A 26,442-nucleotide genomic window follows, 5' to 3' on the forward strand; every position below is an offset into this window, starting at 1 on the left:
TTCTTGTCTAAATTGAATTCCTCTGCAGTTGACAGTTTAGAGAAACCACTTTCCTTCTCTGCTATTTTTTTTTTTTTTTAATAATTGATAGCTTCATAGACACATGGAAAGTATTGAGGGCTAGGACATAAGAACATAAGAATGGCCGGACTGGGTCAGTCCAAAGGTCCATTCAGCCCAGTATCCTGTCTGTTGACAGTGGCCAATGGCAGGTGCCCCAGAGGGAGTGAACCTAACAGGTAATGATCAAGTGATCTCTCTCCTGCCGTCCATCTCCACCCTCTGACAAACAGAAGCTAGGGACACCATTCCTTACCCATCCTGGCTAATAGCCATTAATAAACTTAACCTCCATGAATTTATCTAGTTCTTTTTTAAACCCTGTTATAGTCCTAGCCTTCACAACCTCCTCAGGCAAGGAGTTCCACAAGTTGATGTGCGCTGTGTGAAGAAGAACTTCCTTTTATTTGTTTTAAACCTGCTGCCCATTAACTTCATTTGGTGTCCCCTAGTTCTTATATTATGGGAACAAGTAAATAACTTTGTAGGAACACTACAATTTCTGGGTTTTGTGCTAAATACTCATTAAATCATTGTTTATTTTTTTAAACTTTCAGTTAACTAACTAAAAAACAAGGGAGAAGGTAACTAATTTCTTATCTGATCATTGTTTTTCATTATGCAGCTATTATGTCTGCACCAAACTGCCTTGATGCCACATAAGAGATTGACTTTGCATACAGAAAAATCTCTATAGAATCAAAGTTAAATCTCATTGAAAATTGAGTTGGAATAGTGCCAGATTCTGTCACCTATCTCACACTGAGTAGTGACTTGCTCCAATTAAACTGAACTACTCCCAGAGTAAGCTGCTACTCAATGTGAATAAAGGAGGGAAAATGTGGCTCATGGTTTAATACTAATAATACATTTCGGGTTAGCTGCTAATATTATTGTGCCCATGTGAAAAATATGTCAGTGTCCTTTAGGGGCTGCGTTTTCACAAGGGCTCGGGCTCCAGTTAGACAGCTAAATGGGAGCTGAATTCTCTTCAAAATCTGGCCACTCCATCAGGTGCCTAAGCAAAAACTGTGGGGTGCTGAGTTCTTTTGAAAATCTGGCCCTACGTGTTAAAAAAAACATACCTCTCCAACCTCCTGGGATGAAAGCTTTTTCCATTCTCACATAACGGATGGGGTCTTGTGATACTAGCCTAGGGCAGTGGTCTCCAAAGTGGGGTGTGCACTCCCCAAGGGGTGCGCAAGAGGATCCTTCGGGGTGCACAGCAGGAGGAGCTTTGGGGCATTTTGGCTCGGGGCTGCAAAAATGGTAGAGCCGGCCCTGCGGCGCAGCAAGGGGTGCATGCTCAAACATTTTTTACTGATAGGGGTGAGCGATCAAAAAAGTTTGGAGACCAGTGGCCCAGGGGAAACAGGCCATCCACTTCCCTTCTCTCTCCTTCCCACTCCCCAGCCAGGAAAGATTTTTGGGAGAACTGGCATTTTCTCTGCTCCAGCACCTGCGTTCTCACTGAGCTTCCTCCATCTGACCTACAGGAAGCTGACCCAAGTTTTCTCTCACAGCATCCGTAGATTAAAACTTGAAATGCTCCGCCAAGTCATTGCACAGGGCTAGCTAGACTTCACTTTAGCGCCTGTCCTGCATACAAGACAGCAGAGTTGATCAGAGAGGCACAGCTCCCTCCCCAACCTTTCCTTGCTCCATTTGCTACTGCTCCAACTCAGCTGCGCAGGCTGGCATGGGTGGAGAAGGGCACTGAGGTTCCTCCCCCCTCCTGCTCTCCTAATTCAGAGCACACTGACTTACATGCCCAGATGCAAGCTATTAAACACCCTTATGCCCCTGTGCAGTCTGAGCATCCAATTTCCCTGTCATGCCACTACCAGCAATGACTACGTTTGGCATCAAGCTGATCGGCCGGAGAATTAGATTCAGGAATCCAGGAAGAAGTCATAGCTTTAGCTAAGAATTTATTCTCTTGTCACTGTAAATCAGGCCCATCACAGAATGGCATTTTTACCTTGTTTTCTATGCTAATATCCCATGGAGCATGAATTCCTTGTCGGAGAGAAGGTGGACTACGGAAGGGGGAAAGTTGGAGCTGCCTCTAGAACTGTAATTGAAGAAAGCCTGGTGTTCATTCATTGACTTGCAATAGTATTTCATTGATGGCAAACGTTATCCTTTGTACACAGTAATGCCAACATACAGCTAACAAGCACTGAGGCTTTTGTGAGTATAAAGCATTTGGCACTCAGTTCTTTAGGTGGATCCTCTAATAAAGCCGATGACAGTATTAATCCTAAATACAGCAAGGGATGCACATAAACGTACAGCTCCAATGTACAAGATATAAATGATACCAGAGAAAGATAGTCATTTCTCCTCTGACGATATAACTGCCCCTCTGCACACACAGCTATGAGTGTAGAGTGTCAGCCTAGAATCTCTCTTTCTTGGGTGATTTAGTGTATAGTTACAGAATCAATTCAGGGTGAGTTGTAATGGTGTCAAGCTCTGCCTAACATGCATAGTGTAGATAATTCATTCCTGCTCCCTTTCAGCTGTGCTATGTCCTACACAGCTCGTTTCTAGGTCTCCTGGAGTCCTGACAACACACAGGGCCTCAAATCTCTCTTCACTAGCAAAAGTGACGTTTCACTTCTTTGCCAAAACAGTTTGATTTATCCATTCACTTGCTCATTTTACAGCAAGGGACATGCTCCGAGATGGCCCAGCGGGTGAGGGACAGACCACGCACTTAAGCCCCAGTCCTGCAAGGAGTTCTTTGCAGGCAGACACCAGGTGCCTGGGGCGTTCCTGAATGTCTGACATGCCCCAATTCTGTGTATAGGTTTTATTATTTTATACCATGTTCAGCTATGCCATTACAGCTTCATCACAGGGCAGAAGTCTGGCTCCTACCTGTTTGCCCGGATTGGCTTTTCCTAAAAGCAGTAACGGTCAAATTACCCAATGGGTCTCAAGTTGGATCGTAAACTTACTCCAGCAATTATTTTCACATATACGGGTATGTCTATACTACCCGCCGGATCGGCAGGCAGCAATCGATCCAGCGGGGATGGATTTATCCCGTCTAGTCTAGACGCGATAAATCGACCCCCCCGAGCGCTCTCCCGTCAACTTCTGTACTCCAGCGCTGCGAGAGGCACAGGCAGAGTCAACGGGGGGAGCGGCAGCAGTCGACTCACTGCAGTGAAGACACCACGGTAAGTCGATCTAAGTACGTCGACTTCAGCCATGTAACTTAGATCAATCTCCACACACACCCCCGTGTAGACCAGGGCTAAATGATTTGTATTTGCAAAGTGGCAGGCAAAAAAATGCAGATGAGATGTTAGAAGCTAGTTTTGAAGATGTAGCCCTAAAAACTTAGGCTGAAATATCCAGAACTGGGTTCCTAAAAGATTAATAGTTGGGCACCTATATCAAACCTGGCCTCAGCGTCTCTGAGAAGCAAGTCCCTTTGGCTGAGGTGCACAACTATGGATTTAGAGACCTAGCATGAAGCAGACAAGTTTGAAACTTTTGACCCCCGTCTAAAAATAATTTCAGTTTTTAGCTGCAGCTATAGAAAAATAATGATACCGCTTGTACTTGATATTATATTCACACTTTCTCCCCTGGAGTGAAGTATAATGATCAGGCAAAATAATATCCAGGGGAAGGGTATTAACTTAAAGCCAAGACAGAAGAAAAGCAGAATCTTTACTATCTCAGCAGGACCAAACTCAATGGGGAACCTGGGATGTTTTTCTGACAATTATTTTTGGTAGTTTTGCTGAGTCCTAATGTCTAACACCACTTGTTAAAGTCATGTGATACATGTCCTGTTTATGGGGAAATGTATAACTACAGCTACTTTAATGAAAAAATGTAAGCACCAAAAAAGTATTATTTTTATATAATTTTGCATGTAGGTAGTACTTGGATGAACTAGAGAACAAACTATGCGAGCCCTGCTCAGTTCTTTTTTCATGTCCAAGGTGATTCTATTGTTATTGAAATGTAACATGATCTGGAGGATTAGTATGCGGGAGCAGAAGCTAGAAATTTGTGGGTTCTATTCCCAGGCTTGGCACTCACACACCTCTGGTAAAAAATTCAAAAGCACCTAAGTGACTTTGGAACCGGATTCCCTTAAAAAAGCACGTAGGTCCCTTTTGAAAATGGGACTTTGGCATTTTTGATCATTGTAGCCCTTATGTGTCAGTTTCCCCATCTGTAAAAAAGGGGATAACACCACTCATTTGCCTATATCACTTGAGTGTAATATTCATACCTGTATTTACACAAACATTAAAGCTTTAGGTATGATTATTTATTAAATAAAATCAGGCCTTCCAGTAGACAAAGTAACAGCTGTAAATCCTCCATGCACGTTAATCAAAGACCTTGTAGCCTAGTGGACAAAATATCTGCTACAATGCATCAGTGTTGAACTCCAATCTTGTTACGGGTGTATTTTTCATTTAAAATGAACATCAAGGGATTTCTTTCTCCACCAATGCTACCATAATTAGCAGCATAATTAATAAGATAATGTTTGTAAAGCCCTTTGGAGGTGCAAAGCACTGTATAAGTGCCAAGTATTACTGTTGTTATGAATTCATTCTTAGCACCTTTCTAGAGCAAAAGAAAGGATCTGTAATTGAATTGAATGTTTAAAGGCCATATTAGGAGACGAACATTACAGCATATAAAGGTGATTTTTATTAACAAAAGTCATGTATAGAGTACCATAAATGCACAAATCCCTTTACAAACAGCCCCTCAATGGGATTATAAACCAGATCCTCACAGGCTGGTCCTCAGGTCTGTGCAGAATCCCACCGAAGCCAATGGAGCTCTGCATGGGGGAGAGGGACGGCCCACGTGGACCCAATTTCAGGATCAGGACCATAATCCCATTGGCTCTGCATGGCCACAGAGGTCCATGCTAACAGTTTGGATTGAAGGATCAGTGTCACAGAGTGCAACCCACTCTCAGTCCGTCAGTGTCTACAAGCAGAGAGACAAGACAAACTAAACCAAAAGGCCTAGGAGCACAGCTCAGATACAGCAGGGTTTGGAGAGTACGGGGGAGAAGAACAGGGTAAAAAAATAACTCCACACACTGGGCTTTAAGGAGGGACTGAAAGGAGGAGAAAGAGAGTACTATGTAGTCATGTACAGAGAGACTGTTCTAAATTTAGGAGCATCCTGCAAACTCAAGCGAAGAGTGGAAGACAGACAAAGGATGTACGAAGGCTAGAGATGGGAAATGAAGATACTTGAACCTGTTTTGCAGTCACCACAGCCAGCCATCACTAGGTTAATTTAACCCTTTAAAAAGCTAATCCTCTCTTAACATGACTGTTTTGAATGGATGTTGCAGTTTTATGTGACCGAACTGTGCTTATTCGAGCTGGGCTTTTTCTCTGTTCTTTAACATGAAAAAGTTGAGCCTGATATTAAGCACATAAAGCCTCAGTAACATGATCAGATACATGTGATGTAGGACAGCATTCCATTGGATCACAACCTGGGCTTAATTCTGATGCACTCTGACTGTGGAGATGAGAAGCACACAACAGCTGTGCATCTCTGCCCGCCCCCCGCTCCTGTTTCACAGGACTGTATGAACATATTCAGTCCATCAGTAGACGCTGGATCCTGTGCTATGATATGCAGAACTCAAAGCAGGACATCTGTTTGGTGGCATTTCTAGAATTAGGTTGGGGAGATAAGTGGCTTGGGGGGTTGGGTGGATGAGGCCTGGTTGGGGCCATAAGTATTAGCTCAGGATTCAAACTTGCAATTCTTCTCCTCTTGTAGAAAATCTACATGATCTTTATTCAGTGATACCCCTTCCTTCTGACCCCTCCCCACCTCCTGCTTTCTACTTTCAGGAGAAGTTGGTAAAATACACTTCTAGGGTTCACCAGCTTTCACAATGGAGCCTGCTCTGGGTCCGGGCCATGACTGGCACATGACATTGGTATCTTCACTCTAGGGAACCTGGATACCATAAGCGGGGGGAAATTAGCTTCCAGTTCTGCTGGGAATGACATATTGACAAAGTACTTAGGCCAAGTTATGTATGACAGCATTGAGCAGTACACACAGTCGTCGTATTCTCTAACCACACAAGAATGCATGAAGGGATGGATTTACTTCACATGCGGCTCTCAACCAGAGCCCTGAAGAAAAGCAGGTATCAGATGTCTCAGAGGAAGACTACAGGGCCACATTGTCAAAACCAGAGGCAGAATTCAGAGCAATTACACTTCTGGTTAACAACGACCAGCACCAGCCAGTCGCTGCCAAGCAAGGAGACTTGGCAGCTTAATAGTGCTGCTTTCATTTTACATTTCCACTCCAATTAGTGGACAATACAAGGCAACAGGCAGAATAAATCAAAACCTAAAGAAAGTTGAGAGACTTATATGTGGTTTGGAGAGAGATGCATTAATGGAACAATAAAGAGATGAAAAGAATTCAAAGAAGTATAAATGACCCCAGTACAATTCTATGAAAGAAACGTTACCCCTGCTGAACATATTTTCAAAACCAGCCTGTGTGCACGAAAAAGCAGGACCTGCTAAGCGAGGTTTGCCACTATTTTTAAGCGTCACACATATGAGATCAGAATGGCCTTAATGAGTTTTATTGCAGCACACTTGTGAGCAGATCACTGTGTGTATAGACAACACTTTGAAGCTGCAGCTGGGGCACTGACACCTCCCGCCCCGACTTCGGAGCCCAAGCTACAGCCTGAGTCTGAACTTCGAAGTGCTGTCTAGACAGCTGTTTTCCAAGCTCCAGCGTGAGCTCTACTAGTCCGAGTCTGCTGACCCCAGCTGGGAGGCTCTCTTCAAAATGCTGTGTAGACAGACCCCAATGGACTTCAGTGGGGCTGGATTAGACCCCATACACACACAATACTGGAATAGGATAGGATAGGAAAGGTAGAACTATACCCTGGGGATTTCAGATCTCTGCAAGTTGAATACTAAACTCTTATTCCAGGAATTTAGCTTGTTTCTCCCGCAGTAAACAAGCTGGAAAATTAAGAAGTTACGTAGACACTTTCCCTGAACACTGATAGGACTAAAACAATCCATTATGATGGAATATGGTTCAGTAACCTGTTTCTCTGTTTTCATTTCTGATTGTTTATTTTTACGTTTCATGCCTTTGACTGATCATCCAAATCTCTCAATAATAGTAGAATATAATACTTCCTAGCTCTCATACAGTACTTTTCATCAATAGAGCTCAAAACACTTTACAAAGGTCAGTATCATTAGCCCTACTTTACAGATTGGGAAACTGAGGCACAGAAAAGTGAAGTGACTTGACCAAGGTCACCCAGTAGGTCAGTGGCAGAACCAAGAACAGAACCCAGGTCTCCCAAGTCCCAGTCCTGAATCCCTATGGGCTATCAGTAAAATTTTGTAAACTACTGTAATCCCACACAGGGCCGGGGCAACTCATTAGGCGATCTAGGTGGTCGCCTAGGGCACTAACATTTGGGGGGCGGCAACTGCGGCGGCCAGATCTTCGGCCACCCTGGTTGGGGGCGGCATTTTGGGGGCGGGACCTTCCGCCGCCTAGGGCGGCAAAAAAGCTGGCGGCACTCCTGATCCCACAGACTTCCTCCAAGTTTTAGGCACATAAGTCACCTAGGCACTTCTGTAACTTTTTATCCTATATCTCATATAGGCACACAAAGTGAGGTCTGCAAAGCTCCCTAGGGGATTTACATGTGCAATTTCCTCTAACTGGGTATCCAAATCCCTTGGAAGGATTTGAAATTTTCAGCCAAAAAGTACATTCATGTTTTCAGTCTGAACACCAACTGAGGCTGCACAGGCAAACACCACAAGCTGGGAAAACCGCACGCGTGTGTGTGCGCGCGCATGCTTGTGTGTGGCACGATTAGATTGCTGAAATGGTATCCAAGGCCTTCCCTTTCCTTTTCAGAGTGTCTACCACATTTTGCACTTGATCTCTCCTACGATGAGTAAGGCTACGATTTTGTCATGGATATTTTTAGTAAAAGTCAGGCACAGGTCATGGGCAATAAACAAAAAATCACAGTAGCCTTGACCTGTGCCTGACTTTTACTAAAAACATCCCTGACGAAATGGGGAGGGAGGAGGGTCCAGCCCCCTGCCCCCCACCCCCCGCAGGGACCCCACTGCCTAATGGCTGGGAGGGCCCCACCACCACCCTGCGGGGCTGGGAGCTGCGGGGGGGGCTCCATCCCTGCCCACAGCCACTGAGCAGCTCCGGGGTCCCACGGCTGCTCGCAGCAGCTGAGCCACTCCAGGGGGGACCCCTGCCAGCCGCGGCGGCTGGGCAGCTCAGGGGTTGCCACCAACAGCAGCAGTTGCGGGAGGTCCCTCCACCCATGGAGGCTGGGCAGCTGATCAGCTGCGGGGCCCCCAATATCACAGAGATCGCTGGAAGTCATGGATTCCATGACTTCTGCTACCGCTGTGACATAATCTTAGCCTTAACCATGAGTAATCATTTTATGCTGCTTTATTACTGTATTGTAAAATCAGGAACTTAACGTGGGTATACAACTGCAACCAAGGGAAGAAGGCAAAGAAGGGGCAGCATTTAAGGTTCACCTCTCCCCATTTAAGTGGCAGGTTCCGGTTGCATAAACCAGTGGCATTTCCTCTCTCCCCCATGCAGGCAATGCAGAGGAAGAGGAGCATTGCTAATTCCCTAAAAGAGCAGCAAGGTCTGAGTAAATGCCTGAGAGAAGCACTTAAGAGTTGAGACTGTTTCCCAGGCAGACAGGTTACTGAAAGGCCACCGGAGCCCAGAGGTACAAAATATTCATCCTGATGCAAAAGGGGGAAGCTTCTTATGTCCAGTTTTATTAATCTGGCAAACCACTCCTTTGACCTGACTGTCGTGAGAAAGCCGCAAACCACTCCTTTGACCTGACTGTCGTGAGAAAGCCGTGGTGCACAGAACGAGAGTGAAACCATTACCTATAAATGGACAATGACACAGAGACAATTTAGACTCAGATTTAAGACCAAAAAGGCCCCTCAAATCATCTAGTCTGACCTGCTGCATGTCACGGGCCACAGACCCTCACCCACCCACTCCTGTAATAGACCCATAGCCTCTGGCTGAGTTACTGAAGTCCTTAAATGATGTTTTGAAAACTTCAAGTTACAGAGAATCTACATTTACTCTAGTTTAAACCTGCAAGTGACCTGTGCCCGATGCTGCAGAGGAAGGCGAAACCCCCCGGGGTCTCTGCCAATCTGATTGTGACGGGTTCCCCCCGGGGTGCCACCTAGAACTGGGGTACCACTGAGACCTCTGACCCACCAGCCTCGGCACCCTCTCTCACTGTGCTGCTGTGACAAGCTGCAGACATGCTCCTGCTCCTACACTTCCACCAGCATTCACACAGGTAGAGACACCCTGCTGCAGTTACATGCAGGCTCTCTGACTAGCCACTGCACGAACCAAGAGTAGAAAGGCTAAAGCCAAGGTAACTCAGCTTCCCAGGCACAGACCCCCTCTGGAGCATAAACCCAAAATTATACCGTCTTGTGCTGCACAGGGAACTCTACAGCGTAAGCTCAAAGTTCGGCCCCTCCTTCAACGTGGAGAGGAATATGCAACAGCCTTTGCCCCTAAGCTACGATTCCCACACACCTCACTCCTACTCATTGGTTTGGATAAAGCAAAAACAAGTTTATTAACTACAAAAGATAGATTTTAAGTGATTATAAGGGATAGTTAACAAATCAAAGCAGATTATGTAACAAATAAAAGATGCAAACTAAGCTTAATATACTAAATAGATTGGATATGAATAGCAGATTCTCATCCTAAGAGATGGTACAAGCAGGCTGCAGATTCTTAAGGGGCAAGCTGCATTTGCTTTACAGCCTGGAATTCCCAGGTGTTTCATTCACAGGCTAGAAATCCCTTTAACCTGGGTCCAGCACTTCCCCCAGTTCAGTCTTTGTTCCTCAGGTGTTTCCAGGAGTCTTCTTGTGTGGGGAGTGAAGACCCACAGATGTCACTCCCTGCCTTATATAGCTTTAGCATATGGCGGGAACCCTTTGTTTCAAAACACGGTTCCCAGACCCGTTTGTGGAAAAATACTGACCTCCCAAGATGGAGTCCAGAGACATGCGGAGTCCAAAGACATCCATTGTCTTTGCTGATGGGCCATCAGTAAGGCTATGATTTTGTCAGAGGTCATGGAAGCCACAGAATCCGGGACCTCCAAAGTCCTCTGTGACTTCAGCCCCGATGGCTGGGAGCTGCAAGGTCCTGCCGCCTCCCGCAGCAGCAGGGAGCTGTGAGGTACCCCTGCTGCCTGAGACAGTGGGCCCCCAATCTCCGAGCTGCCATGGGCAGCGGTGGTACCCCGCAACTCCCTGGCTGCTGCAGCAGGGCAGGAGGACCCCCGGAACTTCCCAGCCGCCCCACAGCTGCCCAGCTCCTTCCCATTTTATCATAGATATTTTTAGTACAAGTCAGGGACAGGTCAAGGTTTCTGTGAATTTTTCTTTATTACCCATGACCTATCTGTGACTTGTACTAAAGATATCCATTGTTGTACCTGAAAGGCTGGCTGTTTTCCAGAGTAAGTCCATTTGAAATACAGATCCCTAGTCAATATTCATAACTTCAAATACAAAAATGATACATGCATATAAATAGGATAATCATATTCAGCAAATCAGAACTTTTCCAATGGCACCTCACATGACCCGTCTTGTACAAAATGCATATTAATTATGCCATAATTATATCATAATAATATCACTGTGAAGAATATGGGGTGCAGTGTCCCACTGTCCTTGGGGAAAATTCCTTCCTGACCCCTAATATGGCAATCAGTTAAGACCCTGAGCACGTGGGCAAGACCCACCAGCCAGACACCAGGAAAGAATTCTCTGTAGTAACTCAGAGCCCTCCCCATCTATTGCCCCATCACCGGCCTTTGGGGATATTTGCTACTAGCAGTCGCGGATCGGCTATATGCCATTGTAGGCAGCCTCATCATATCATCCCCTCCATAAACTTATCAAGCTCAGTCTTGAAGCCAGTTAGGTTTTTTGCCCCCACTGCTCCCCTTGGAAGGCTGTTCCAGAACTTCACTCCTCTGATGGTTAGAAACCTTCACCTAATTTCAAGCCTAAACTTGTTGATGGCCAGTTTAATCCGTTTGTTCTTGTGTCAACATTGGTACTCAACAAAAAACTCCTCCCCCGCCCTGGTGTTTATCTCTCTGATGTATTTATAGAGAGCAATCATATCTCCCCTCAGCCTTCCTTCAGTTAAGCTAAACAAACAAATGTACTCAATGATTTTTTTGCCTCTGTCTTCACGAACAAGGTCAGCTCCCAGACTGCTGCACTGGGCAGCACAATATGGGGAGAAGGTGACCAGCCTTCTGTGGAGAAAGAAGTGGTTCGGGACTATTTAGAAAAACTGGACGTGCACAAGTCCATGGGGCCGGATGCGCTGCATCCGAGGGTGCTCAAGGAGTTGGCGGGTGAGATTGCAGAGCCATTAGCCATTATTTTTGCAAACTCATGGCGACTGGGGGAGGTCCCGAATGACTGGAAAAAGGCTAATGTAGTGCCCATCTTTAAAAAAGGGAAGAAGGAGGATCCAGGGAACTACAGGCCAGTCAGCCTCACCTCAGTCCCTGGAAAAATCATGGAGAAGGTCCTCAAGGAATCAATTATGAAACACTTAGAGGAGAGGAAAGTGATCAGGAACAGTCAGCATGGATTCACCAAGGGGAAGTCGTGCCTGACCAACCTAATTGCCTTCTATGAGGAGATAACTGGCTCTGTGGATGAGAGGAAAGCAGTGGATGTGTTATTCCTTGACTTTAGCAAAGCTTTTGATACGGTCCTCCCACAGTATTCTTGCCGCCATAAAGAAGTATGGGCTGGATGAATGGACTATAAGGTGGATAGAAAGCTGGCTAAATCATCGGGCTCAATGGGTAGTGATCAATGGCTCCATGTCTAGTTGGCAGCCGGTTTCAAGCGGAATGGCCCCAGGGTCAATCCTGGGGCCGGTTTTGTTTAATATCTTTATTAATGATCTGGAGGATGGTGTGGACTGCACTCTCAGCAAGTTTGCAGATGACACTAAACTAGGAGACGTGGTAGATACACTAGAGAGTAGGGATCGGATACAGAGGGACCTAGACAAATTAGAGGATTGGGCCAAAAAAAACCTGATGAGGTTCAACAAGGACAAGTGCAGAGTCCTGCACTTAGGATGGAAGAATCCCATGCATTGCTACAGACTAGGGACCGAATGGCTAGGTAGCAGTTCTGCAGAAAAAGACCTAGGGGATCACAGGGGGACGAGAAGCTGGATATGAATCAACAGTGTGCTCTTGTTGCCAAGAAGGCTAACGGCATTTTGGGCTGTATAAGTAGGGGCATTGCCAGCAGATCGAGGAACGTGATCGTTCCCCTTTATTCAACATTGGCGAGGCCTCATCTGGAGTACTGTGTCCAGTTTTGGGCCCCACACTACAAGAAGGATGTGGAAAAATTGGAAAGAGTCCAGCGGAGGGCAACAAAAATGATTAGGGGTCTGGAGCACATGACTTATGAGGAGAGGCTGAGGGAACTGGGATTGTTTAGTCTCCAGAAGAGAAGAATGAGGGGGGATTTGATAGCAGCCTTCAACTACCTGAAGGGGGGTTCCAAAGAGGATGGAGCTCGGCTGTTCTCAGTGGTGGCAGATGACAGAACAAGGAGCAATGGTCTCAAGTTGCAGTGGGGGAGGTCCAGGTTGGATATCAGGAAAAACTATTTCACTAGGAGGGTGGTGAAGCACTGGAATGCGTTACCTAGGGCGGTGGTGGAGTCTCCTTCCTTGGAGGTTTTTAAGGCCCAGCTTGACAAAGCCCTGGCTGGGATGATTTAGTTGGGAATTGGTCCTGCTTTGAGCAGGGGGTTGGACTAGATGACCTCCTGAAGTCCCTTCCAACCCTGATATTCTATGATTCTAAACCAAGCACTTTGAATCTCCTTTCCAAAGATAGGTTTTCCATTACTCGGGCCATCCTAGTAGCCCTTCTCTGCACCTGTTCCAATTTGATTAATCTTTCCTAAACATGGGAGACCAAAATTGCACACAGTATTCCAGATGAGGTCTCAACAGTACCTTGTACAATGGTACTAACACTTCCCTATCTCTACTGAAAATTCCTCACCTGATGCATCCTAGGATCACAATAGCCTTTTCGCGACCACATCATATTAACTACTCATAGTGTTCCTGTGATCAATCAGTACACCCAGGCCTGTCTCCTCCTCTGTCGCTTCCAACTGATAAGTCCCCAGCTTATAGCAGAAATTCTTGTTGCTAATTCCTGTGCATGACCTTGTATTTTGTTCTATTACATTTCATCCCATTTCTATTACTCCAGTTTTCAAGTATGATATTTCAAGTATTGTACAATATTCCGGTCCTCTTCTGTACTGGCAATACCTCCCAACTTCGGGTCATCTGCAAATTCTATTAGCACACTCCCACTTTTTGTGCTAAGCTCATTAATAAAAAATTTACCAATTGATGTGGCAAGTGTTATGTACAAGCTCTATGAATGGCTATGGCACATGTGCAGAGGACTCAGCCACACATGAACAGCTTAGTAAAATATATCCTTGTATGTCCAAGTGCACTGAGATTGATTCCTTTGTCCAAAAATTGAACAAAGCTAAATCCGCCAGAACGTTTGCAAGCAAAATTAGATTTCAAAGGTTATGGAATTGCAGACAGCTACTATACACCGAACCATCACTTGAAAAACCTTTGCAGACTTGAAATTGGCTATAAAGTTGACTTAACCCGGTGCATAAATTAGACTTTAAGGACCGGGGAAAGCCTGCAGAGCGGTGCCAGACTGCACATTCTACAAGAACACATTGGCCTTCTTTGGACTATGAATTCATATTTCAGAAGAAACCATTCAAGTCCCAGTGTGGATATACCAAAGGATGAAACAATATTCCCAACGGGACAGATAACTTTAAATGAATCTGCCACACTGTAGAAATGCAGGCACTGGCAGGACAAAAGCCTGAATTTCTACTGAATTTAGCCAAGGCAGAATGACCAAGATAGGCTAAGCCTTTTATCCCATCCCTAACGAAAAACGCCAGGGCATTAAAATCACTGTAGCTGCAGCCAGCTGAGTTGGCTCAAATGGAAAATATCTTTCAGTACAAGCCATTTGTTGTTGCACCTCCAACATACCGTACTGTTTGAAGAGTGACAAAGAAAGCAGGGGATGACAAACAGCAGGATTATTTCTGCAGAGCACCTTAACCTTAACCTATATGGAGGTATATTTTCAAAGTGCTAAGCAAGGAGTTGTGTGTCCCAAATCCCATTATCACTAATGGGAATCCAAGCACACAAGTCTGTGAAAAGACAGCACTTTATATCCATACCTTTAATCTGAGCTCCCTATGTAGCAGAATAAATTAGGTCTCTTGGTTTTTTACAAGTAAAAAAAAATGCCCTGCAAGAATCTTGCAGAAACGCTTCATTACTGAATGAAAATGATTGGGAGGCCTGCAGAAAATGGGCTTTCATAGGCCACCTTAGTGCACTCCAGTATTGTTTCCATAGCCCTCTGATCATCAGTAGCTGTCAGGATTTAACTAGGTTATAATTTTATGGCCAAACAAATTGAAATAAATGGCAGCAAAAGGTATGTAACAGCTTAGTATATTACTTGAATATATAGTCAGTGTTGCCATCTGCTATAAATGAGTAAATTAATTGGTCTTGGCACCAGCAGACTATTGGCTCCAAAACAAAATTATGGTTAAAAAAAAAAAATCCCTAACTTGGAAAGATGGCCTGCCCTTTTTCAGATGGGGAAAGGTGTCTTGGCACTTCCCTGATGGTCACAGTATAACTGATATATACTCCCTGACATGCACACTGGAAAACCACAAACCTACCGAGTTGCATGGTGCCAGGCATTAATGCTAAACGGTATTAAGGAATAACTTAGCAACACTACAGGTCTAAAGACCCCTTCTGAGCTTTTAACTAAGGGATTTATTTCCCCTGATGAGTCATAGGGGCGTATGACATGTGCCTTAGGCAGCTGTGTTCACCAGCTGTGCATTGATCCAGACTCCCAGAGGCATCACTGGCCTAAAGCTACCTGAACCCCCACATTACATGGCCTGAAGTCTCAGAGGCACTACTCCCTGAAAAACGCAGTCTATTCTGTGTCCATTCTTTATCCATCACCCTACTGGGGCTGGGCAGGATCAGGAATTAAGTCCGACAGCTATGGGAAATCCTTGTATGTCTCCAGTGAGGAAGCAGGGATGGGTTCAAGGAGGGGCTTTTGTCTACGTACATAGAAAGGCAGTTGGGCAGGAGATGAATGCCCCCCTCAAACTCTAAACAATGACCAGTCAGGAGTTTCTGCACTTACCTAAGAAGAGATGGGAGCTTCTATCAGCCCCCAACTCCTTCACAGCTGCTGTAATTCCCACCCCTTTCTGATCGTATAACTATATACGTGTCATCCCTCAGTCCCAGCTACGTGAATGTTACTAAGTGAGAAAATACAGGCCCCTCTTTCTGTCTCCATCTTCTGATCACTGAGCACTCTAAATGCCCTGAAGTGAAAGCTGATATTTACATCACAGGCTGGGAGCTGCTTTTCTTGCCAGCGTTACTACTAGCCCCTTGTGTGACTAGCCCCAAGTCACCGAGGCGTAGGGTGACCAGATGTCCTGATTTTATAGGGACTGTCCCGATTTTTGGGTCTTTTTTTAATATAGGCTCCTATTATCCCCCATCCCCTGTCCCGATTTTTCACACTTGCTGTCTGGTCACCCTACCGAGGGGGAGATTTTCAAAAGCATCTAAGTGAGTTAGAAGCACAAGTCCCATTGAAAGTCAGCTCCAAGTCATCCAGCGAGAAATCTTATTTTACATGACTAAATAGTGAAGGGGCATAGGGCACGTGGCAGTGCTGTACTCTGATACGACACAGACAATTAAGCTTGGGATGCGGAGACACCATGAGGGCAAGGCAGGAAAGTCTGTGATTTTGTCTTCTGCATAAAAGCGTGGGGGTTTTTTTTTAGTGAGAGAACAAATGTTCCCTAATTATCTGGCCATAAAATCCCATGTGGAGACAGGACACCTGTAGCGTTTACCAAGAGGTAACTAGGTGAGGTCAGCACTCTACCCCCACCCAGAGTCAACTTCACCTACTTTACCTCGCAGTAAAATTAAGGTGCCTTGTCTCCATGATGTTTTCACAGTGAGAGCTAATGCCTCTTAGTTAGCCCATGGTAAAAAAACAAACCAAAACAAACCAAAACAAACAAACAAAAACATCGTCAACACAGACAAGCCCTGTATGATTTGTTCATCACTTGGGGAAGAGGGATATTTACATGCCAACTGGCCATTCTCAGCAAGGAAGAAGACATTGTGTGAGGAAGATGGATAAATTGTATGAGAGACACGGACTGTTGACTCGAGGAGAGAAATATCTATATCATATTGAATCAAACTGATTCAATGGGGAAAAAAAATTAGTATTGGTTGGTCCAGACGTCACCAGGAGAGAAGTGCTGCTGCTCAGAACGTAGCACTTCAAAGAAAATAATGGAAATGTGTGTGGGGGAAGGTTTTCTGATAATGTGGAATTGGAGCTCTGAGACACTGGCATGCAAAGAGAGAAAGACTCTGAAAAGTTGAACCAAAAGAGGTGTTGAGATTTTCAGACCAGCCTATGGGACAAACAGGCATCTTCCGCTCTACCGTGTAGTATACAGGAATAGGAGAGTGTCCCTTTGAACAGTCGGTGAACCTTCTAGAGGTGCTCGCTGTGGTCTGTGCTTTAGAAGCAGCTGGAAACCAGTCAGAGAAGCAGTTTATATGAAGCTAGGCCTTCCATGTTTGGGTATAAATTAGCAAACGTTTATTTGGGACCCAACTGTGCCAGTTTGATTTCTTCCTACTGATCTTGTTGTGTAAAAAGCAAAAGAAACATATGTCTAAATCCCTCAGACAGCTTTGAAAATCCCAACTAGGGTCTCTAAAGGGTGAACATTTTGGTTTCTGAATTACCTTTAATCCAACTAAAAAGACTTGAGACCTACTTTGCTAAGACCACATGCAGACTTAGGCCTAAGTATATTTTGTACCATTTAACTTTGGTTTAATTTGATTGGTCTCTCGGTTTTACAACTAACTTAGTTTTGGACTTAGGCTACTGTTGGGAAAGTCACTGCGATCTGTTCTCAGCCAGGAAACAGTCAAATGTAGGACACTCGGGTAAAGGTGGGGGTGTGGGGGGAGACTGCCCATTCCCAATAGGTGTTGCCACAAATGCTGGATGAATTCAGTAAGACTCGTAGCGAAAGAGTAGTAAGAACTGGGAACAAAAGCAATAGAAAACTGTCGGTAATACCAGGCTAAAGGGTGCTACATGCAAAGTACTGCAACAACAGAATTATTACCCATCACATACCATGTCTATCAACAGAACAAATCAGTTGGCCCAGATAAGCGTAGAAAGACGATTGCCCCAAATGGTCAATCTAGAGACACTAAATAGTGCAGAATGTAACAGCTAATCTATTAAATGTCCATCGAAAAAGGAAACTGGTGCTCCAGGGAAATAATGGGGCGATACCATCTTATAGCAGGTTAATATCCGCACTCTCTGAGCACATGTGAACCACATTGACTGCCTTCAGCAATGCATTTTTTCTTGTTAATATTTGATTTAGGGACTATATTTGTCCAGCCATTATCTGCATTATCAGCACATTCTGCTGTCTTGAAAGCTTCCAGAGCAACATCACTCACAAACATTTCACCTTGAAATATGCCAGAACCTTTTTCTCCCCACTCCCTGTCTGCTTTTGAAAAATGTGCCAATTTCTAAGGTAGTGACTCATATTTTAAAGATGAGCCCTCCCATTGTAATTTCAATTTGTGGCGATCAGTGAGATTTTTTTTTACTGCGTGCATGAAAGAAAGGTTCCCCTGCCTTTTCCCCTAGATATGTTGTATATAAATAATCTCCTCCAATGTACATACAGCAAGGAGAGAAACAATTCCGAAGACGTGTCTTTTGCACCTGGGACAGTGATCCATTCGGAGTGCTGTACAACGGCTCTTGCAGCAGAGATGGAAGAGGTAGAGAAGAAGCTGAGTGAAGCAACATGATCCCGACTGCCCACTTGGATACACAGCCACCAAAAATGATGCTCAGTTTTTTATAGTGACAATAAAATGCATCGCCATGTAAAATAAGTGAGGGGAAGCAATGCTGCTCATTATCTCCCAGCCCAATGAAAATGTTTCCTTGGCAGTTTTGGTGTTTTAATCTCGTTCTGTAAATCTACGTTTGCTGCTGCCAGTGAAATTAAAGGCAGTTTTGCCACCGACTGTAATGCAATCCAGAACAGGCTCCAGTGGGTGATTTTTAATGCAGGTTTTATCCTCTCTAGTCTGCAGCTCTTTCCTTAATCTTTGCTGATTATTCAGTTTTGATTAAACTTCTCAGGCGCCCTCACGCTTTTGCTTCGTATCAGCACATTTAAATATTTTGGCAAACGTCTAGACTAAAGATCTGTGCACAAGGATCTGAAGGGAAGGATGCAATAGGGGAACTGATGGAGTCTGCCTTGGTCAGCGGAAGCGGTTGAATAAGATTTCACTTACAATTTTACTGCATACTGTTCCCTTAACAGAAACTCTGTGAGCTCTAACACAATCTTTGCTGCTGTCTCCTGCAACACAACACTTGCCACGTCTCTGCAACAGGGAAGAGGACCTACTGCCACCACCAGGGAAATTACAAATTGATAAAATGCCGGTGGTACTCTGTTATTTCTCTGTACATTACAATGTTTAACTATCAAAGTGGCATATCTGCAAAGTACAAATATTTGAATACCTGCTAAAAACCCAGAGTGTGGTCATGATGTGAGGCCATTTCACCTGTCTTGGCAAAACAAAGCACAGTTCAACAAAACCTTTTGGTGAATTTCCTTTACCAAATCTGAGTTTTGCAGCGTGTTGCAAGGCTGGCTAATTAAATGTTTGAGTCAGATTGGCTAGCTTCCAGAAAGAATCATTTTATATCAATAAATGACAATATTCAATGGCATATGAATCATTGATTCATACATACTGGTGCTGGAAGAAACCATTTAGTTCATTCAGTCACAATCATTAAGTAACAGGTCACTGAAGGGAGAATTCTATTTATTTAAAATAGAAATGCTCTAATTTTATTCAAAGGGTATTTTTTAGATGCATAAAACGTAATTCTTGGCAGATTCTTTGCTGCTGTCGTTCCATTAACCATCCTTCCAAACTTTATCGCATCAGAGGGATGAATAATTCAGAAGTGTTCTAAAAAATAAAATCTGCACTGAACTCATCTTCCCAGTTTGCTTCCCTTATTGGAATTTTCTTTTCTAAAAAAGCCAATTTTACGCAACTTGACTTTTGAAAAATAGAAGCAAGATGAGAGACAAAGATCAGTGTGTGTCCACATTAATGGCTAGATGCTAGACCATGAACATGGATTCTTTAGTATTTTGGTCATAGAATCAATCAGGGGTAAAAGCTAGTAAAGGATCACGATGACTAGGACAGTCAGACAGAGCATTTACCCAAGCTTCTGAAAACAGACCAAATGGTTGCTAAATCTTACACCTTAAAGAGTTTAATTTCAAATTACTTTATTTCTCTAGTGTATTGTTATCAGACACTCTTTCTATGAAAAGAACGAGGGGTCCTTGTGGCATCTTAGAAACTAAAATTTATTTGAGCATAAGCTTTCGTGGGCTACAGCCCGCTTCATCGGATGTAGCCCACGAAAGCTTATGCTCAAATAAATTTGTTAGACTCTAAGGTGCCACAAGTACTCCTGTTCTTTTAGCGGATACAGACTAACACGGCTGCTGCTCTGAAATCTGTTTCTATGAAATGTTTAACATGGGACACACACACACACCCCTCCAAGGCATGGATAGAGGAGGACACTGATCTTTCCCTCCATCCCCAGACGTTACAAGAAAGGGGTGACTATTATCGACTGTAACACCTGAAAAATTGCATTTATTAAACTCCTGCGGGAGCCATTTTAATTTGGTCTCCTAAACAGGCTTAAATGAATCTTAGCTAACATCTTTTTCAAAATGTATCTCTTGGGTACATAAAGCTTCAGACATCAACGTCTGCACACATTTTGAGACAAGAGACTGACAGAGTTTTCAGCACGTCACTTTCAGTGTTGCTGTTGATATCTGCCTGTTTTCATATCACTCACTGACTGGTGTCAGTTAATACTTGCCACGCTACTTCACACCCCGCTAGGAATAATTGCTTGCCCATTACAAATTTAATAACGACGCTGTAACATGGTACGGCTCTCCTTTGTAATTGTCTTCTTTCATTTATTTCGAAGGAAACATGAAACAGATTAACGGCTCTAGATCTGGGGATTTTTAATTAGTTGTACCCTCTCGGAGGAGGGAGAATTTTGCAAGAAGGTTCATTTGGCTCAAGTGGTTTTAATGGGGTTTTGGAACCAATTCACAATGCTTTAGAGCAAGATTGGTGCAGTGTTCTGAAGAGGTCTTCAATTCCCCAGGCTCATATCTACTGCAGAGCTAGCTGGGAATAACCATACACTTGACAGCTCTCACAAACCCATGCCAGTGGGTCATATAGTAATCAACACCGCCCCAGGAACAGAGGGGGGGGAAACGCTTCTCTAGTGGGATTATTTTTTTAGGCAAATGCATTCACTGCCCCTACCCAGTGCTGTAAGAGGCAAATCTTTCTTCTCTCTCCAAAGCCCTAAGATAGGGGCACCCTGGCAGTGAAGCCAGGGCACCCTTGAACAATGGGAAGGAGACAGGAAGCGCTGTGGCAGCTTCTTGCACAGGAAGCAGGTTGGGAAGGACAGGGATAGGGCTAAAGGATGCATTTCCTATTTCTCCCCCTTCTGATCCCCTTGCTCAAAGAGAGGAGTATTGGGGAGCAGTCCCTGCTCTCCGTCTCCAACCTGGAGTCACAATCAGAGTGGGGATGTATGGGGGAAGGAAGGCCAATTCTGCCTCACTCCCTTCTATAGCCAACTCTGGGCTGGGACAATCTAGGCCATGAAGGAGCCACTACTGCCCTTCAAGGCTCTGAGGGAAAACCACAAAAGCAGCAGAAAGGACAAATTCGTGACACAGATTAATTTTCATATTTTCAGTTGCTCACTTACTAGCAGCATCTTATCACAAACGGCCATCACAACACAATCTCTTGGAGTGGTGAGAGATACGATCAGGCAGGTAAACACTCTGAGCAACGGCAGACGACAATGGGTTGGAAAAGATTACAGCAGGCGGATGCCTCGTTGTCTCTCCCAGGCACTTGAATAACAAATGTAATGTCAGGTGCCATAACAAGTCTGGATTTATCTCCTTGCTGTATGGATCACTGTCAGCACGGCACATGTTTTCTCATGCCCAAAGTAACACACGTGAAGGAGTCGAGAAACCTCACCCCAATGCACATTAAAAGTTTCTCTCGGTTTCTTTTTTCCTTTCTGAAACATGGAAATGAGGAAGAGAGATGGGTGGGGAAAAAACGGGCTATACAGTTGATCAGTTTTACACTGACAATGCACAGAAACCAAGCGCTAACACTGTGTGAGAAAGTATATGTTTGTGTGCTCCTAGACACGCTCTCAGAGGTGGGCAGTCCTACGTGACCTCCGCTAACATGGGAAGGGGCTATATTGAGGATCTGCACACCATCCTATTGTGCTTATAAAACGGTTACTCACACAAGAGCCTCAGCAGATATACATACGAACACAGGAACTGTCAGACTGGATCAGACCCAAGGTCCATCTAGTCTAGTATCCTGTCTGTTAGAATGGCCAATACCACATGCTTCAGAAGTAGATGTAAGACCCCCACAGCAGGCAGATGCAGGGTAATCTGCCCCCCAACATAGCAATCAGGCTCATCTCCAATAGTTAAAGATTAGAATAAAACCTGAGACACAAAATTTCATCTCTCTTCCAAAATTAAACATTTGTGTTAATTATAACTCCGGGTATTCTTGTTATTCATAGAAAAAGTGTCTCATCCCTTTTAGACCCTTGTTAAGTTCTGAGCCTTAACGACTTCCAAACTGGCAACAAGTTCCAAACGGTTATAAATTGACTTCGTTGGAGTAACGCCGATTTACAACAGCTGGGGGGTCTAGCTCTATAGTTTGAAATCGTTTAAGTAAAGGTGGTTTTTAAGGCATGTAATATAACACGGTGTAACGAGGTCTTCGCCTGTCCTCACAACAAATCAGCCAGAGACCCCTTCTGAGTGCAATCACCAGTGCTTTTTTATTTTCAGTGTCAGCTCCCACCACCTTCTATTTACAGTCCGTGCCAAACCAGCCACCTGGGGGACAGCGAGCTTCCCCAGACAGCAGAGATGCACAGCCTGGAGTTCCTCCCTTTCCTTTCTCTTCCCCCTCCTACCTGCCAGCTTTATATAGCCCCCAGCTAATGAGGCCTGCAGGTGCTTCTCTTCTAGCAATTAGGAGTGGCATACTCAGTCAGCCCCAATTAATACTTCTTAATTGGGGCTGGGCTAACAGGGGCCTGGCTCAGGACCTCCTCGCCAGCACCCTGTTACACATGGTGAATAGAGAAATCCCCTTCAAAACAGGTAGGGCACAATTATTACTCTTACCAGTCTGAGCTGCACTAGAAAGGGGAGGCGGTACCCCCCAAACAGCCATGTCTTGGGGTATGCCGCCACTGAAAGGCAGAATGGGCTAGAACCTTGGTTCATCATCTGCGTCACGCTGCTTCAATGGCACAAAGCAGCCTGAAAGCCAGCACAACTGGCTACCTGAGATGCACAGAGTTCCAGGACAATGCATTTCTAATGGAAAAGCCGGCTAATCCCCGGCTCTTTTGGACCCATCACTCTCAGTGCATTGCTGGTGAAGCCAAAGGAAAGATCCATCGCACTGCAAGACCAAACAGGTTGCTTCAACTACTAGATTCTCATTACAAGTCTTCTCCCGTTGCACTCAACTATCCTTCTGAAGGTTTCAGGGGACATAAGTTACTGTCAAAAACTGCCTCCCTTCTCCTCCTCTGAAACAATTAAAAATAAACCTCTAGGGCCAGATACTGATCCCCCTACTCATGTCAAGTAGTACTTAACTCCACAAGGGGCCCCATTCAATCCACCACCGAGGAAGGTATATTCAGTGTGAGTAAAGGAATCCAAATCCGGCCCTGGCTGCTTTCGTTATTTTCAAGTGTTACTTACAGTTTTCCTTTGTTGTTTAATCAAAAATGTACTTATACTTTGGAATATTCATCATGGGAAGATTTGTTAGAAAACATTCAGCTATATTCACTCTTTTTCACAACCTCCTTATCTGCTGTATTAAAAACAAATGGAACCATTTCCGATTTGAGAGTGAGGGAGAGAGAGAAGTAGCACCTAAAGACCACAACAAGGTTGGACTCCATTGTGCCTAGGTGCTGTACAAGTATATAATAAATAACAGTGCCTGACCTGCACAGAAATTATTGACCCAGGGCTTTCTAATAGCCCTGGGTCAACCTAGCTATGGCACTCAGGGGTGTGAAAAACTCATATATGGAGATATAACTATCTCATAGAACTGGAAGGAACACTGAAAGTCCAGCCCCCTGCCTTCACTAGCAGGACCAAGTACTGATTTTTGTCCCAAATCCCTAAGTGGCCCCCTCAAGGATTAAACTCACAATCCTGGGTTTAGCAGGCCAATGCTCAAACCATTGAGCTATCCCTCCCCCCCAGCTAGCTAGCTAGAGTGAGTTGAAGTGGCATATTATAATGCAAGTAAAATAAAAGTAACATTCAGGGATACAATAGGGAGCACTTCCTGTTTCATCACCTGGGTTGTCAAGCTTGATTTTTATCAGCTCCCCCATCGGCGAGAAAAGCAGCGATAGTCATTCAAATGTCCATCCTTTAACAAACTCCCACTACAGATGATCGGAGGACAATCCAGATGCACTGCAAACAATTATGCAATTGTAATGATTCCAGCAACATTGAATGTTGTTTATAATGTAACTATTGTTAATGCACAGGGATGCTGTATATAATTGTGGTGGGATGGACGGAATCATTATGAGCCCAGACGGAAAAGCTTTGAGTTAAAGCCATTTTGACATTGAGGAGTCTTGGGCTTTCTCAGCGCCTTAAAATATGTTTGTGATCAGTTAAAGCCTTGTTTCTCCCATAGAAAAAAAACATGGGATGGGGAACAGGCCTCCTGAAACTCTTTGGGCCAAATCCTCAGCTGGTGTATAGCAACGTAGCTCCATTGAAATCCTCCGGCCCAGTAAATTTAAACTCACTGAATTTCAGCTGAATTCTCTGCTCCTGAGAGAGGTTATCAGTCTTACAGGAGAGGCATGAAACCCTAGAGAGTGAAAGAATACGGAAAAGGAGCTGATGCTGACAAAAGTCAGCATTAACTCCTCCATGAATTTCCATATGGAAATTAACCCAGACAATCTAACCAAGCGGCTGTTCCCCCATTCTAGAAATTTACACGGACTCAATTCCGGTAGCATGTGAAGACCTCACCATATTTAATGTATTTATCCTCACACCACCTCTGTGAGGTAGGGCAGTGCTACTATCCCCATTTTACAGTTGGGGAACCAAGGCACGGCAAAGCTATGTGATATGCCCAAGTCCACACACGATGTCTGTAGGGGGACGCAGCAAATTCAACCCAGATCTCCTGAGTCCCAGACGACAATCCTAACCACTGGACCATCCTTCTTCTCTAGGTGACTTGACATGTCAACCCCAAACCTGCAGACAGTGCTTCTGCCCCCCACTATGGTTTCTGTATAGAAGGGTTTCAAAAAGACCGGGAAGAGGGGAATATAATGAGTAGCCAGACAGGTCCACCCCACACTTCTGCTAATCCAGGGGCCTCTCGGTTCCTCTTCTCCCCTCTGCGTCACACAGTCAAGAGGAATAGGTCGTCCAAAAGGCAGATATTTATTATTCATCATTATTATTATTGTTGTTATTTTGCACAAGTGGAACAAAGCCTAGAGACAGAGTTTTGTACCTGCCGGCTTTCTTCTGCTTAGGACACTTCCTCATAGTCACCCAGTAATCTGAAAGAGAGAACAATAAAACCCAACCAAACCTTAAAGGAGTGTTGATTTGAGGGTGGGCCGTTACACCAAAGAGCGTGAGGATGAAACACATGCTTGCTATAGTTGTGGTGCACTGTAGAAGGGCCATCACCTTCTTTGTGTTGCCTGATAATTAAGCTGGAGAATGCAAGGAATCTTAGGAGGAGTGCAATATATAATCAACAATCCCTAGTATTGTCAGGCACTTGGATGCGTTTACAATGGATTGTAATTAAAACAGATTAAGAGATACAGAAATGGAACAAAAACGTGACGGTGTTCAGTCCGAGCATTCTGAAGGGAACAGATGATAAAGTGCTGGGGTCAAATTCAGGTTACAATAATGATGCTGGGTATACATAACCTATGCACCTCCAGTTTAGATGGAGTGCTAACTACAGAGAAACTGGGGAAACACTATTTTAATGTAAAAATCATGGAAAAGAAGCCAAGTGAGGCTACTCGCACGAGCATTTCTCCTCTTTCACCTTTCACTAATGCACCAAAGGACCTGCTGGGCACCCAGAAACCATTCTGGAGTTTATGTTGTAATGCTACCAAAAAGCTGTACAAATAAAAGTGGGGCCTCTGCATCCACAGTGCAAAGCCGACACTAAGGACTTGATCCTTCCCTGCCCCTGAGGCCATCAGGGAGATGGTTATGGCTCCATGAGCCAGTGCAGTCTGGACCCAGCATTAGTTAGAGCTGCTGAGGGGCTGCTCTAAACTTACACCAGTAGAGGACTGACAAAATGCAGTTCTGCTACACCACACCACCAGCCTGCCCTGCCACATCCAAAAACAGCTGTACTCCAGGGTAGGAGAAGGCAGCTGATGCAGGAGAAGGCTTTAATGCCTCTGCAGGCTTCACACTGGGAGGGGTGGTTCCTGTCCACATACCAGAATCAGAGTCTCTTTGAACTGCCTAAGCTGCACGATGCAAATGGATCACAGTGGAAAACCTGGGCCTAGGTGTTTATCTGAATTCCTAGAAGTTACATCGTTTTAAACATCTAATAGAAGTGCACACCCATAACATGTGGTGACACCTCTTTTTCAGCACCATGAGAACCAGCATCTGAAATGCTGGAGGAAAGCTGGCCGAGCACGTGATCATGGAATGGCAAAGATCAAGAACC

General features: G+C 44.6%; 1 protein-coding gene across 3 annotated transcripts in view; it reads right to left on the minus strand.

Annotated features, from left to right (window-relative positions):
- Nucleotides 1-26,442, minus strand: part of FRAS1 (Fraser extracellular matrix complex subunit 1) — a 292,619-nt gene that overhangs the window by 195,847 nt on the left and 70,330 nt on the right. The window contains exon 1 of one of the 3 annotated variants that reach the window (XM_054031085.1): nt 2,042-2,067. The exons of the other annotated variants lie outside the window; for them this stretch is intronic. The gene's annotated coding sequence lies outside the window, so the exon portion shown is untranslated. Of the gene's footprint in view, nt 1-2,041; nt 2,068-26,442 lie in introns of those variants that run through there. 3 annotated transcript variants of the gene reach the window in all.

The sequence above is a fragment of the Malaclemys terrapin genome, chromosome 5, assembly GCF_027887155.1.
Source record: "Malaclemys terrapin pileata isolate rMalTer1 chromosome 5, rMalTer1.hap1, whole genome shotgun sequence".
NCBI lineage: Eukaryota > Metazoa > Chordata > Testudines > Emydidae > Malaclemys > Malaclemys terrapin.